The sequence below is a fragment of the Microtus pennsylvanicus genome, chromosome X (genome assembly GCF_037038515.1).
Source record: "Microtus pennsylvanicus isolate mMicPen1 chromosome X, mMicPen1.hap1, whole genome shotgun sequence".
NCBI classification, from domain to species: domain Eukaryota; kingdom Metazoa; phylum Chordata; class Mammalia; order Rodentia; family Cricetidae; genus Microtus; species Microtus pennsylvanicus.
The window spans coordinates 129,146,795-129,158,950 of record NC_134601.1 but is presented as its reverse complement, the minus strand read 5'-3'; the positions used below and the strand labels follow the sequence as shown (position 1 = coordinate 129,158,950).

The window sequence follows — 12,156 nt, the reverse complement described above, 5'->3', positions numbered from 1 at the left end:
ACTCCATTCCCCTGGACCCTCTGGCTGGGCAGCCACTCACGCACCACTCCAGATCTCCTCAGTACAGAAGCAAGGCCTCTTGCTGGGATCCAAGGACCTCACAGACAAAAGGGCAGGCTTAGGGGGCAGGGTGGTGTGATGTTTTTTTAGGGGGGGGGGGTTCAAGACAGTGTTTCTTTGTAGCTTTGGAGCCTGCCTCTGCCTCCCAAGTGCTGGGATTGAAGGCTTGTGCCACCACTGCCTGGTGTGTTTTTTTTTTATTTTATTTAAGACTTAATCCATGAAGTGGAACCAAACCTAACAGTATTGAAGTATTGAAGAATCTAAGACTGCTTAGATAATGGGCCTACAGGAAAAGTTACTATTATTGTTCTTGAAAAGGACCATAGCTATAGGTAGAAATTGACTCCTAATGAAATACTGAAATACCCATAAACCTCTTTCAATGAAAACTGCACGTTTTTTTTTTTTTGCAGCATAGGAAAATTAACACGGAGAAACATGATTGGACAATGTGCAGAGAATGAGAGACTTTGGAGCACTCAGTCCAAAATGTAATGTCTTTATCACAAGCCTCTTCTCAAGGGTCAGGAAGGTATGTGGAAGAGGAGGGGAAACGATTGTAAAGGCCAGAGACAAATGTGACTCAAAGGAAAAATTGTCTTTTTGATGAAACAGGACCAATACACCTAAGAATTCGCTGAGACTGGCAGCGCGCATAAGACCTGTACAGGTTCAAACCAGACAGGGCCCCAGCATTGAGAAAGGGAATTAGACATAGTGTCTCACCACTGACCATGTAACTATTTGCAGTTGATGCCTGCTGGCAAAGGGAAAACCAATTTTCTACACTGGAATGTCACTGGGTTTATCATCCACATTCCAAAGCAGACCCCAAGCTCCAGAATAGTTGGCCAGAACAAATGAATGTGGGAGGAGGTGGAGTAGGGTAAGAACATGATCAAAACATATTGTGTGGAAAAATTTTACATCATCACAAAAGGGAAAAACAAACAAAAGAATACTAAAACCTTTGTCTCAGTGTGTGGGTGCACCCCTTGCGGTCCTGAGTTCCTTGCTCGTGCTCTCTCTCCTTCTGCTCCTGATTTGGACCTTGAGATTTATGTCCGGTGCTCCAATGTGGGTCTCTGTCTCTGTCTCCTTTCATCGCCTGATGAAGGTTAATATTCAAAAGGATGCCTATATGTTTGTCTTTGTATTCACCTTCTTATTTAGCTTCTCTAGGATAGCGAATTATAAGCTCAATGTCCTTTATTTATGGCTAGAAACCAAATATGAGTGAGTACATCCCATGTTCCTCTTTTTGGGTCTGGCTTACCTCACTTGGGAACTCACCAAGGCCAGCTGGCCTGGGGCTGAAAAAGCCTGGGATAAAACTGGACTCTCTGCTTTTTCAGACCCAGGCCAGCTGGCCTTGGTGAGTTCCCGATAGAACATCCCCATTGTCTCAGTGTGTGGGTGCACCCCTCACGGTCCTGAGTTCCTTGCTCGTGCTCCGTCTCCTTCTGCTCCTGATTTGGACAGGTCAGGGAACCCTGATTGCTCGTTGAGCAGATGAGGGAGGGTGACTTGATCGGGGGAGGGGGAGGGAAATGGGAGGCGGTTGCGGGGAGGAGGCAGAAATCCTTAATAAATAAATAAATTTAAAAAAAATGCAAAGAAAACAAAAAAAACTGGACTCTCTGAATATAGCGGACAATGAGGACTACTGAGAACTCAAGAACAATGGCAATGGGTTTCTGATCCTACTGCACGTACTGGCTTTGTGGGAGCCTAGGCAGTTTGGATGCTCAACTTACTAGACCTGGATGGAGGTGGGGGTTCCTTGGACTTCCCACAGGGCAGGGAACCCTGATTGCTCTTCGGGCTGATGGGGGGGGTCCTAATTGGGGGAGGGGGATGGAAATGGGAGGCGGTGGGGGTGAAGAGACAGAAATCTTTAATAAATAAATAAATTTAAAAAATATGGAAGTGTAAGCCAAATAAAAAAAAAGAAAAAAAAAGAATACTAAAACCTGATCTGGGTGGTGGAGGTGTACGACTTTGATCTCAGCACTCCGGAGGCAGAGGCAGTCAGATCTCTGTGAGTGCAAGGCCAACTTGGTCTATAAGAGCTAGTTCCAGGACAAGCTCCAAAGCTACAGAGAAACCCTTTCTCGAAAAACAAGGAAACAAAGAGTCCTAAAACTTAATACAACAATATACAATGAGAAGAATAAAAACAAAAAAAAACATGAAAATTAAACAAAACAAACAAACAAAGTGTTAGAATATAGTGAGGGCATGGGTACTAGAGGGCAGCCCACTACTGCCACTTCCTAGACCAGGACACTTTCCAAGCGCATTCTAAACACTTATCCTTATGTGTATAGATGAGCATAGTACATCTAACCCTTCATTGAAGGGGCTTCGCTTTACAGCAGAGGGAGGCTATTACAGGAATGCACACTTGGGAAAACAGGGAGAATGATTGTGGGGGCACATCCCCAACGAATACATCAACAACACAACCCTTATACCAAAGGCTTAGGGAATATTCTGAAACATGGGGAAGAAAGATTGTAAGATCCAGAGGACCAGGACATCTGCGAAGAAGAAGTGTCTTCTATATGTGCCAGGGAGGCTGAACCCATAAAAATCTCAAAATTATGGTCACTTAAGCAAGACCTCGGCAATGACAACTCAGTTGACATGCCAATGTGGATGGTGGAAATCTCACCAGACCCTATACCTAAAAAAAATAATAACATGAGCACACACATGTCAACACTTGCATGTGTGTACACGGCAAGCAAAAACAATGGCAAAAATGTTGCAGCACTGAATAATAACTCTCCCTTGATAGGATGCATTTTAAATTGTCTCTCTCTATGACTGTCACTCAGCAGCAAAGGGGGAGGTGAAATTTGCAATAGCACTGCAAGTATATGGAACCAGATTAGGAGTATGCATTGCCCCAGTGAAGTGTGTGTGTGTGTTACTGCAGAATCAAATCTAGGTGCCCACACATGCTGGGCAAGCAGCTGGATCACAAGCTATATTCTCAGAATGGAATCTTGATATATGCAATCAAGTGTATAGAATTAAGGGTACGGTGGTGAGTGAAAAGGCCAGCCCCGACCATTTTTATATGGTGTTTGATGAAATGAAATGATAATGGAACTAGCAAACAATGCAATGGCTGTCCCAGTTGAAGCATGCTGCTGGGTGTCATCATAAAAACCAGCATGAGTAAAATTTTTCTGACAGAAGAGATAAAACTTGATTGCAGTGGTCACTGCATGAATTTACATACATGATACAGTGACAGAGAGGTATACACAGCCAGTGTATCAGTGCCCCACACAAGCTTGGCAATAAGGGCATTCACATTTTAACACCTCCTGATCTGCATCTCCAGGGTAAGAGGGTTTCGTTTTCTTGTCAGCTTGCTGAGGTAACATGTCACGGCTCTCCTCGAACAGCAAGGAAGACACAACACCGGAGCTCTTCTTGCAAGCAGTTTATTCAGGACCTTGTTCACAGCAAGCTTTCTCTCTCTCTCTCTCTCTCTCTCTCTCTCTCTCTCTCTCTCTCTCTCTCTCTCTCTCTCTGTCTGTCTCTCTCTCTCTTCGGGCAAATCTCTCCCAGCCCTTAAGTAGGCACAGGCCGCCAACCCCAGATTGCCAGGTGGGCACTGCCCATAGGTCCACGCATATGCAAACAGCTGACAATCATTGCGTGATAATAGGATGAGTCAGGCCTTAGCCAATAATAGGAGTTGATTATCACAGAGAGCACTCGCTTTCGGGATCGCAGAGGGCAGGAGCCAGCACCACCAGGTGCGGCTCCACGCAGCTCTCTACAGTAACAGAAACCTGACATGTTTCTTTTTCTTGATTTTAACTAGTTTTGTTTTCTTCAGGGGTGATCTTGAATCCTCTAACTGCTGCTCTTTGTCCATCCCTTTAGAAAAAAAGAAAGCACATATTAGAAACACAGAGGGTCTGTTGAAAACAGCTCTTTCTGTACACAGTCCTGGAGCACCTACCAGCACTCGCAGATCACATCTCAAAAGAGGCCCTAATGGTTTGTTTCAGCAATAGAAATTTTAGGTCCTAACTGCTTTGTACGGTCATTTTTCTTTTGTTTTGTTTACCAACAAGCAAATGGTGTGCTCTTTGACTTAGTAACATTGGTTTTAGCCCAGTTTTCCTTGTACTTGTTTATGTGTGCCGCAAAAAAACCCAGGACAAAATTCCTTCACATGGAGCCCACAGATCACTATTTCTTAATGTAAGATGCTGATGCCTCTGGAAGCAATGCTTCACACTTAGCCTCTTCTTTAACATTTCCTATAAGCTCTCAGTCCCTCCACATAAATGTGATTTGAAAGAGTCCTGTCTCAGAGGACATCTTTGAGGTTCCAGGGACTACAAACACACTGGCTCCTAACACTAGCACTTAAGGTCTTAAGAACAGTGATACATTTGCAGTCCCACTCGCCTGGGCAGGAGAACAGAACCGATCAAAGAGATCTCCCCTCATCCAACTCCAAAGGACCCCTCTCTCCATCAGCCATGGCCACATCAACCAGAGAGGATCAATGTGGGAAATTCCTGGGCACGATATGTGCTCTACATAACCTGCAGCTCAGGCCATACTTGGTTATCTTGCATCCCTTGCTGAGACAAGAGAAAAGCAAAATGAACCCTAGGAGAAAACCACTGGACACAGATTGAGGTTGGCCGGCAAGTCCCATTTCTTTCAGTCTTTTAGTAGCACAATAGACTTGTTCTCTCCATTCTTTGTAGAGCACAGAATGCCCTGGTTGGCCAGCGATAGAGACATAGGTTGTCTTCCACTTCTGGAAAGCCTATCCATGTACCTAATAGCTACAACATTTCAGTGGACAGAACAGGAAGAGGGGAGTGGGTATAGTTGAGTGAATTCAATGATTGCAGGGGCTGTAAAGGTTTATATAATTATAATTCCTAGCTACGGGTGCATTAATGGGTGCATGCTTGGGATCTAGGCATGAAAATGTTGATGCCCAGGGAAAAGCTGAGAGCATTTTAGCAGAGGAAAATTTGTCTCCTGGCATGATCTCTTACCTCTATGAACTTGTTTGTCAGCTGTATTAAAGGTAATAGAGCCTACCATTCCCTGGTATAGTGCCTATGAGTGATCACATAGGGCTTGAGCACTAATGGAGTTTATTAGGAATGACATCAGCTTCCCTTTGAAACCAAGGAAATAACTAGACTAGTATATGAAGATTTTGTGATCAAAGATGCTTATGCTACCCCATCAAAACTCACACGTGTGCACACACACACACTCAAAGAGGAAAAAAAGAACGCAAAGGCCACATACAGAGCTTGGTTGAAAAAGTTAGGAAGGCTTCACACCAGGATATGTAAATCAGTCTGACAATCACGGAGATAGTTATGGAGGTGTCTCAAAACATTTACTATAGAACTTCCACATAGTCTAGCCCTAACTTAACTCATGGCCTTAAAGCAAAGGAACCAAAAGCACCTTACTACAGAGATACATGACTATCCATACTACTAACAGAACCCAAATCATGGATTCAGCCTAGGTGCCAGTTCATGGACAAATTGATAAGGGAAATATGAAGCCAGTACAAAAGGTGGTTTCACGTGGCTGCAAAGAAGAACATACTGCAGTGCTTGAGGGAAGACGATGGATCTTATGGAAAACAAGCCAGGTCTAGAAAGACAAATATCCCTTATGAAAACCATAAGGATCAAAAATAAGCTAAAAGCCTGCTGTAGGAATTCCTAACTCTAGTAGCCTTTAAGTTACCTGCCCACTTGGGTGTGGCCTCTTACACCATATATGCTTATGTAACGTATGTGGTTGCTCTCTTTTCAGGCTGCGGTATTTGTTTGCTGTTCCCTGTTATATCAGAGGACTGTGATCTGTGAGTCTACCCCTAAGTAAATAACCCTCTACTATATTCAATTCTGAGCAAGTGTGGGATTTCTTTTTAGCATTCGTCTTCACCTGGCACCCACATGGATCTGAACTCCACACCTACTGGTTGGACTGGCTTAAAGTCCACAGCCCAGAGTCTCCTACCCCTGTCTGCTTGATTTGCATTTACGTACCAAGCAGGTTTTTTTTAACTCCCACCACAGTGGAGCTAAATGCCTGCGGCGACGTGGAAATTTCCCAAGCTAGCACACATCCCCCCCCCACCTGCTTCATTCTCGGCCACATAGCAATGCGCGCAGCTTCCAGTTTGTGATCCCTGCTCATGAGTTCTGGGCTTATTGCTCTTTTATGGAATTGATTTAATTCTGTAACCACAACAATAAGTATTATTACAACTAAAACAATTACCGGGCCTCAAAACAAATAAACATTTTATTAATTACTAAATCAATGAAATTGAAAGTTATATAATGGCAGACAACAGTATCATTGAGAATTTTAGTAATTTTTTTGCTAATACTTTGGATTATATTCTGCAAGGCTTGTATGTTTGTTGCGATATATACATTTATTGGATATTGGGGGTCAGGCTTTTTCTTCATATAATGGTTTTACAAAAGAGCCAAGAATAAGGCACTTTTAAAAATAATACAGTTTTTTACAGCCTAATAATGAACAACTAGCTGACAGGATTAATACTATCCAATATAAAAAGTTACTTAAAAAATAATACTATTGAAAAGGGTAACATTAATTTGACAGACAAAATTTAATCCATGTCAAAGTATACTGAAAAATTATCTGAAAATTCATATTGTTAAATTTGGCGATCAAAATTTGTTAAAAAAGTTATGACCATTTAGCAGATCAAGTATCTCTCCAGGAAGGCAATCTGCACACTATCCAAATAATGTCTAAGGATGAGACTTTATCTTTAAAGAAAAAACTTTAGACCTTGGAATCACATGTGCAGAATGAGGACCAGGTGCCTCAATGAAATCACTAGAAATATGTACAGGCCAGGAGATTCAGGCATTACAAAAGGCAGAAGTAAAAAGATTTGAAATAATTGAGGAAATTATTGGAGCTGAAGAACAGGGAAAGAAGGCACAAGAACAGAATTCAACATCGCCAGTATCTGTCAGAGATGATTGACTCAGGGTTTTAGCTTCCTGCCCTGTAATCTACTCTGACAAAGCATCAAGTTCTAAAGGCCCCAAGGATCCAAAGAAGGTAGATGGATACCTTTAGGAATGAATGATCTAAAAGAAATTAACCAAAGTGTTGTAACTTATGGCTTGCATTCTGCATCTGCTAAGGAGATGATAAAGTCATGGTCTTCTAGCATTAAAGCAAGGCCACATGACTAGCTTCCGTTAGTTTTAGCAGTCCTGGATGACAGGCCTCAACTAATATAAAAATGTTATTTCAGGGAAGAAGCTAAAATTTTAGAACAACAGGGAAAAGCAAAGAACTTGAGATTTCACCAGATCAAATTCTTGGTGAGGGCACTTATGTTGACCCAGAGGCTCAAGCACTTTATGATGAACAATTCTTGTCCCTATGCCACAAAGCAGCCTTAAATGTTTGGAAAAGGATTCAAGATATCAGAAAACGAATTGAATCATATACTAGAGTTAAACAGGGCTAGAGAGAACACTTTAGTGACTTTTTACATAGATTAACTAAGGCTGTACAAATAGGAGTAACAGACCCAGATGCTAGACGAGTACATATTGAATCTCTGGCTTTTGAAAATGCCAACTTAGAATGCAAAAAGATACTTGGGCCTTTAGGGTTAAATCAGCACCAATGGATGAATGGATCCTGCATACAATGAACATTGAGACATTTGACTATCATACTGAATCTTGGGAAGGAGAAGCAATTTCCCAAGGTATGAGGAGACATCAAAATGACAAATGTTTTAACTGTAGTAAAATAGGACATCAGAGAAGGGACTGTAGAGAAGGAATACCTAGAAATAATGTCTTCTCTGGGAATGGCAAAAATAGAAGTTAACAACCTCCTAGATTATGCAGAAGGTGCGGCAAAGGCTAACATTGGACCACTGAATGCAGATCAGCAAAAGACAGACAAGGTAACCCAATACCATTGGGAAACTCCTTGGGGTGCTTCTCTCAGGCCCCAAGTCAAAAGTGGTATAATCATTCCCATTCACTGTGGAGGACATGTCTCACTAGGAAAATTAAAATATCCAAAGCCTTCTATAGAAAACCATACTGTTCTAGATTAAAGAACAAACATGGAGGATGAATAAAAAATTCCAGTAGGAAATAGAAAACATATATTCTGGCTGACTTCTATAAATGATCAAAGATCAAAGCTAAGAGTGTGTATAAATGGCATTTTAATTTTGGGTTTGATAGACAGGGGTGCAGATGTGAGTATCATTACTCCAGAATCTTGGCATCCAAATTGGTCTCTTCAAGAGACAGATGTTCAATACCTACGAATTAGAACCCTATCTCAAGTGAAACAAAGTACGAGATGGGTAAATGAATAGGGTCAGAAGGACAGAGAGGAAGGCTAAGGCTGTATGTGGCTAATAATTTATGGGGTTTTGACCTGCTGCAGCAATGGAATACCCAGATTAACATTCCTGCAGTCCCAGAAACTCATAATTCTGGGCAGGATATTACAAGGTACTATACACAAAGTTCACCAGCCATTTATACAGTATAATAACACAAGGCAACTGGCAAACCTTTAGAGGTACCAACAGCCATACCTTTAAAATGGTTAAACTGAGAAACTAATATGGGTTAAAAGTGGCCATTAACAGAAGACAAACTGCAGGCTTTAAAACAGCTGGTACAGGAGCAACTAGATGCTTACCATATTAAAGAACAACCAGCCCTTAGAATTCTCCTGTATTTCTTGTTAAAAAGAAATCTGGTAAATGGAGAATGGTGACAGATCTAAGAGCTGTCAAAAAGGAACTCAACTTATAGGGCCTCTACAATCTGGAATTCCTCTGTCTTCTTTATTATGAAAATGGTACCTCTTATTGATTTGAAAGATTGTTTTTTCACTATACCTTTACAAGAAAAGGACAGACAAAAATTTGCCTTCATAGTGCCTACTTATAATAATTCTCAACCTACTAGGAGATACCCGTGGACCATCCTTTCACAGGGAATGTTCAATATCCTCACCCTATTCCAATACTTTGTAAGTCAGTCATTGAAAATAATACATAAAAAAATCCTAAATCTATAATTTACCATTACATGGATGACATGTTGCTATCTGATTCAAACATAGACACTTTAAAAAGAATGTTTGAAGACTTAAAGAAAGTTTTCCAGAACCTGGAAACAACCTAGATGCCCTTCAATGGAAGAATGGATGAAGAAAGTATGGAATTTATACATATTAGAGTACTACTCAGCAATAAAAAACAAGGACTTCTTGAATTTTGCATACAAATGGATGGAAATAGAAAACACTATCCTGAGTGAGGTAAGCCAGACCCAAAAAGAGGAACATGGGATGTACTCACTCATATTTGGTTTCTAGCCATAAACCAAGGACATTGAGTTTATAATTAGTGATCCTAGAGAAGCTAAATAAGGAGAACCCAAAGAAAAACATATAGGCATCCTCCTGAATATTAACCTTCAGCAAGCGATGAAAGGAGACAGAGACAGAGACCCAAATTGGAGCACAGGACTGAAATCTCAAGGTCCAAATCAGGAGCAGAAGGAGAGAGAGCACGAGCATGGAACTCAGGACTGCGAGGGGTGCACCCACACACTGAGACAATGGGGATGTTCTATTGGGAACTCACCAAGGCCAGCTGGCCTGGGTCTGGAAAAGCTGGGGATAAATCCGGACTCTCTGAACATAGCGGACAATGAGGACTACTAAGAACTCAAGAACAATGGCAATGGGTTTCCGATCCTACTGCACGCACTGGCTTTGTGGGAGCCTAGGCAGTTTGGATGCTCAACTTACTAGACCTGGATGGAGGTGGGGGTTCCTTGGACTTCCCACAGGACAGGGAACCCTGATTGCTTTTCGGGCTGGGGGGAGACTTAATTGGGGGAGGGGGAGGGAAATGGGAGGCGGTGGCGGGGAAGAGACAGAAATCTTTAATAAATAAATTAATTAATTTAAAAAAATTAAAAAAAAAGAAAGTTTTCTAAAATGGGGATTACAAATTACTCCTGAAAAAAAAAAACAGAAAGGAGATTCTGTCAGTTACCTAGGTTATAAAATAGGTTTACACAAAATTAAACACAAAAGGCACAAATTAGAAGAGACTGATTGCAGACTCTGAATCACTTTCAAAGATTGTTAGGAAATATTTTCAATCTATGACTGGCTGTTGGGATAACACCTGATCTATTAATTCATTTAAACAAAACCTTAGATGGTGACAAAGACTTAAATAGTCCCAGAGAATTAACAGCTCAGGTGGAAAAGGAATTGATTGTCATTGAATAATAATTACAGGATGCACATGTGGATAGGGTGAATCCAAATCTTGATTGCATTTTAGTCATATTGTCTTCCAGAATTTCCCCCACAGTAACTTTAATGCAAAGGGAAGATATTATCTTAGAATGGATATTTTTACCAGATAAACCAAGTAAAAAATTAAAAACTTATGTGGAAAAGTCTCTGGATTAATTATAAAAGGAAAATTGAGACTTTGTCAACTAGCAGGAATAGACTCAGCAGAGATTATAGTGCCTTTTACTACTGATAAAATTTAAAGTGTATGGGAAGACAATGAACCTTGGCAAAGAGCTTGTGCTCTTTTTAGGAAGTGTGTTGAAGGCCTCAGAATTCCATAAGAAACATCATGTCAATAGCAAAGGTTTAAAGAAAGAGTTTTCTATTACATGTCAACAAGCTAAGGAAATTATAAGGAGATGTTCTACTTGCTCTTTCTATAACCAAACACTGATACCTGCAGGGATTAACCCAAAGGGTACTCAAAGGAATGAAATCTGGCAGATGGATGTGTTCCACTTTACAGAATTTGGAAAATTAAAATATGTACACCACACCATAGAAACGTATTCAGGTTTTCAATGGGCAACTGCTTTAAGCTCAGAAAAGGCTGATTCAGTAATCATACATTTATTAGAAGTTATGGCCATTATGGGTATACCTGCACAAATAAAGACAGATAATGCTCCAGCATATATCTCTAAGAAAATGAAACAGTTTTTTATGTGTTATAATATAAAGCATATTACAGATTACAGGTATACCAAACAATCCTACAGGTCAGGCAGTTATAGAAAGATCAAATCGAAGGATATGTTTTTTTATAAAAAAAAACAGAAAGGGATGGAAAATACCCCCAGAAATAGATTACAAAATGTTTATTAACCTTAAATTTTCTTAACGCTAATGAAAAAGGAACAGCAGCAGCAGAGAAACACTGGATAATAAAAAAGTCTTCTGAATTAAATCAGCTGGTGCATTTCAAGGATGTGTTGACCTCACAATAGAAGCCAGATGTGTTATGTTGGGGAAGAGTTTTGCTCTTGTTTCAACAGGAGAAGAAAAGTTATGCATACCATCAAAATTAATAAAGATTCAATTTGAAGAAGAGAAATTTCTTGAGAAAGAGAAATGACAGCTCATCCACAGAGGTGACAACCAATCAGGTGGTAAGGAAGCCTCATAAGGGTTGGGGCAGAGTATGTTCTTGTCTTTGCAGGAGAATATTCATCTTCAAAAAGTCAAGAGATCCTGGACAGCTAGATGCCTCAAGAGGAAAAGATCCAGATAGAATCACCAAGCAAAGAAAATTATCACTTATGAGGATGGGTCATCTAAGGTTAAGAATCTCTGAATATGAATTGGAATAGTAGTCATGATTCACTTAAAAATCAAAGCTGGCTTTGGAGTTGGACAATGGCTCTATCCTTCTCTAAATCCAAGCGTGTTCTTAAAAGGAAAATTCAGAGTTTCTGTCTCAGGTCAGAAACCATCTGGTCTGGGACAGAAAGAAGAAATAATTTAGAAAAAAATGTACTTTTCTTCATACATATTTTTGTCTCGATCACACATTTTATTGAATATATGTCTGTATAAACAATGAGCAATTATTTTTCCTGAAGTAATCGTTGAACTTTCCAGGAAGAAGATGAGGCCCTACAACTACAACTCCACAAAGGTTGATATGACGTCATGAAGCTGATAGCG

At 40.5% G+C, this 12,156-nt stretch overlaps 1 protein-coding gene across 3 annotated transcripts in view; it reads right to left on the bottom strand.

Moving 5' to 3' along the window:
• The window catches only part of Vcf2 (VCP nuclear cofactor family member 2), a 192,354-nt gene that overhangs the window by 80,017 nt on the left and 100,181 nt on the right, over positions 1 to 12,156 (bottom strand). For 2 of the 3 annotated variants that reach the window (XR_012908911.1, XR_012908909.1), the window contains one exon: positions 3,518 to 3,966. The exons of the other annotated variant lie outside the window; for it this stretch is intronic. The gene's annotated coding sequence lies outside the window, so the exon portion shown is untranslated. Of the gene's footprint in view, positions 1 to 3,517; positions 3,967 to 12,156 lie in introns of those variants that run through there. 3 annotated transcript variants of the gene reach the window in all.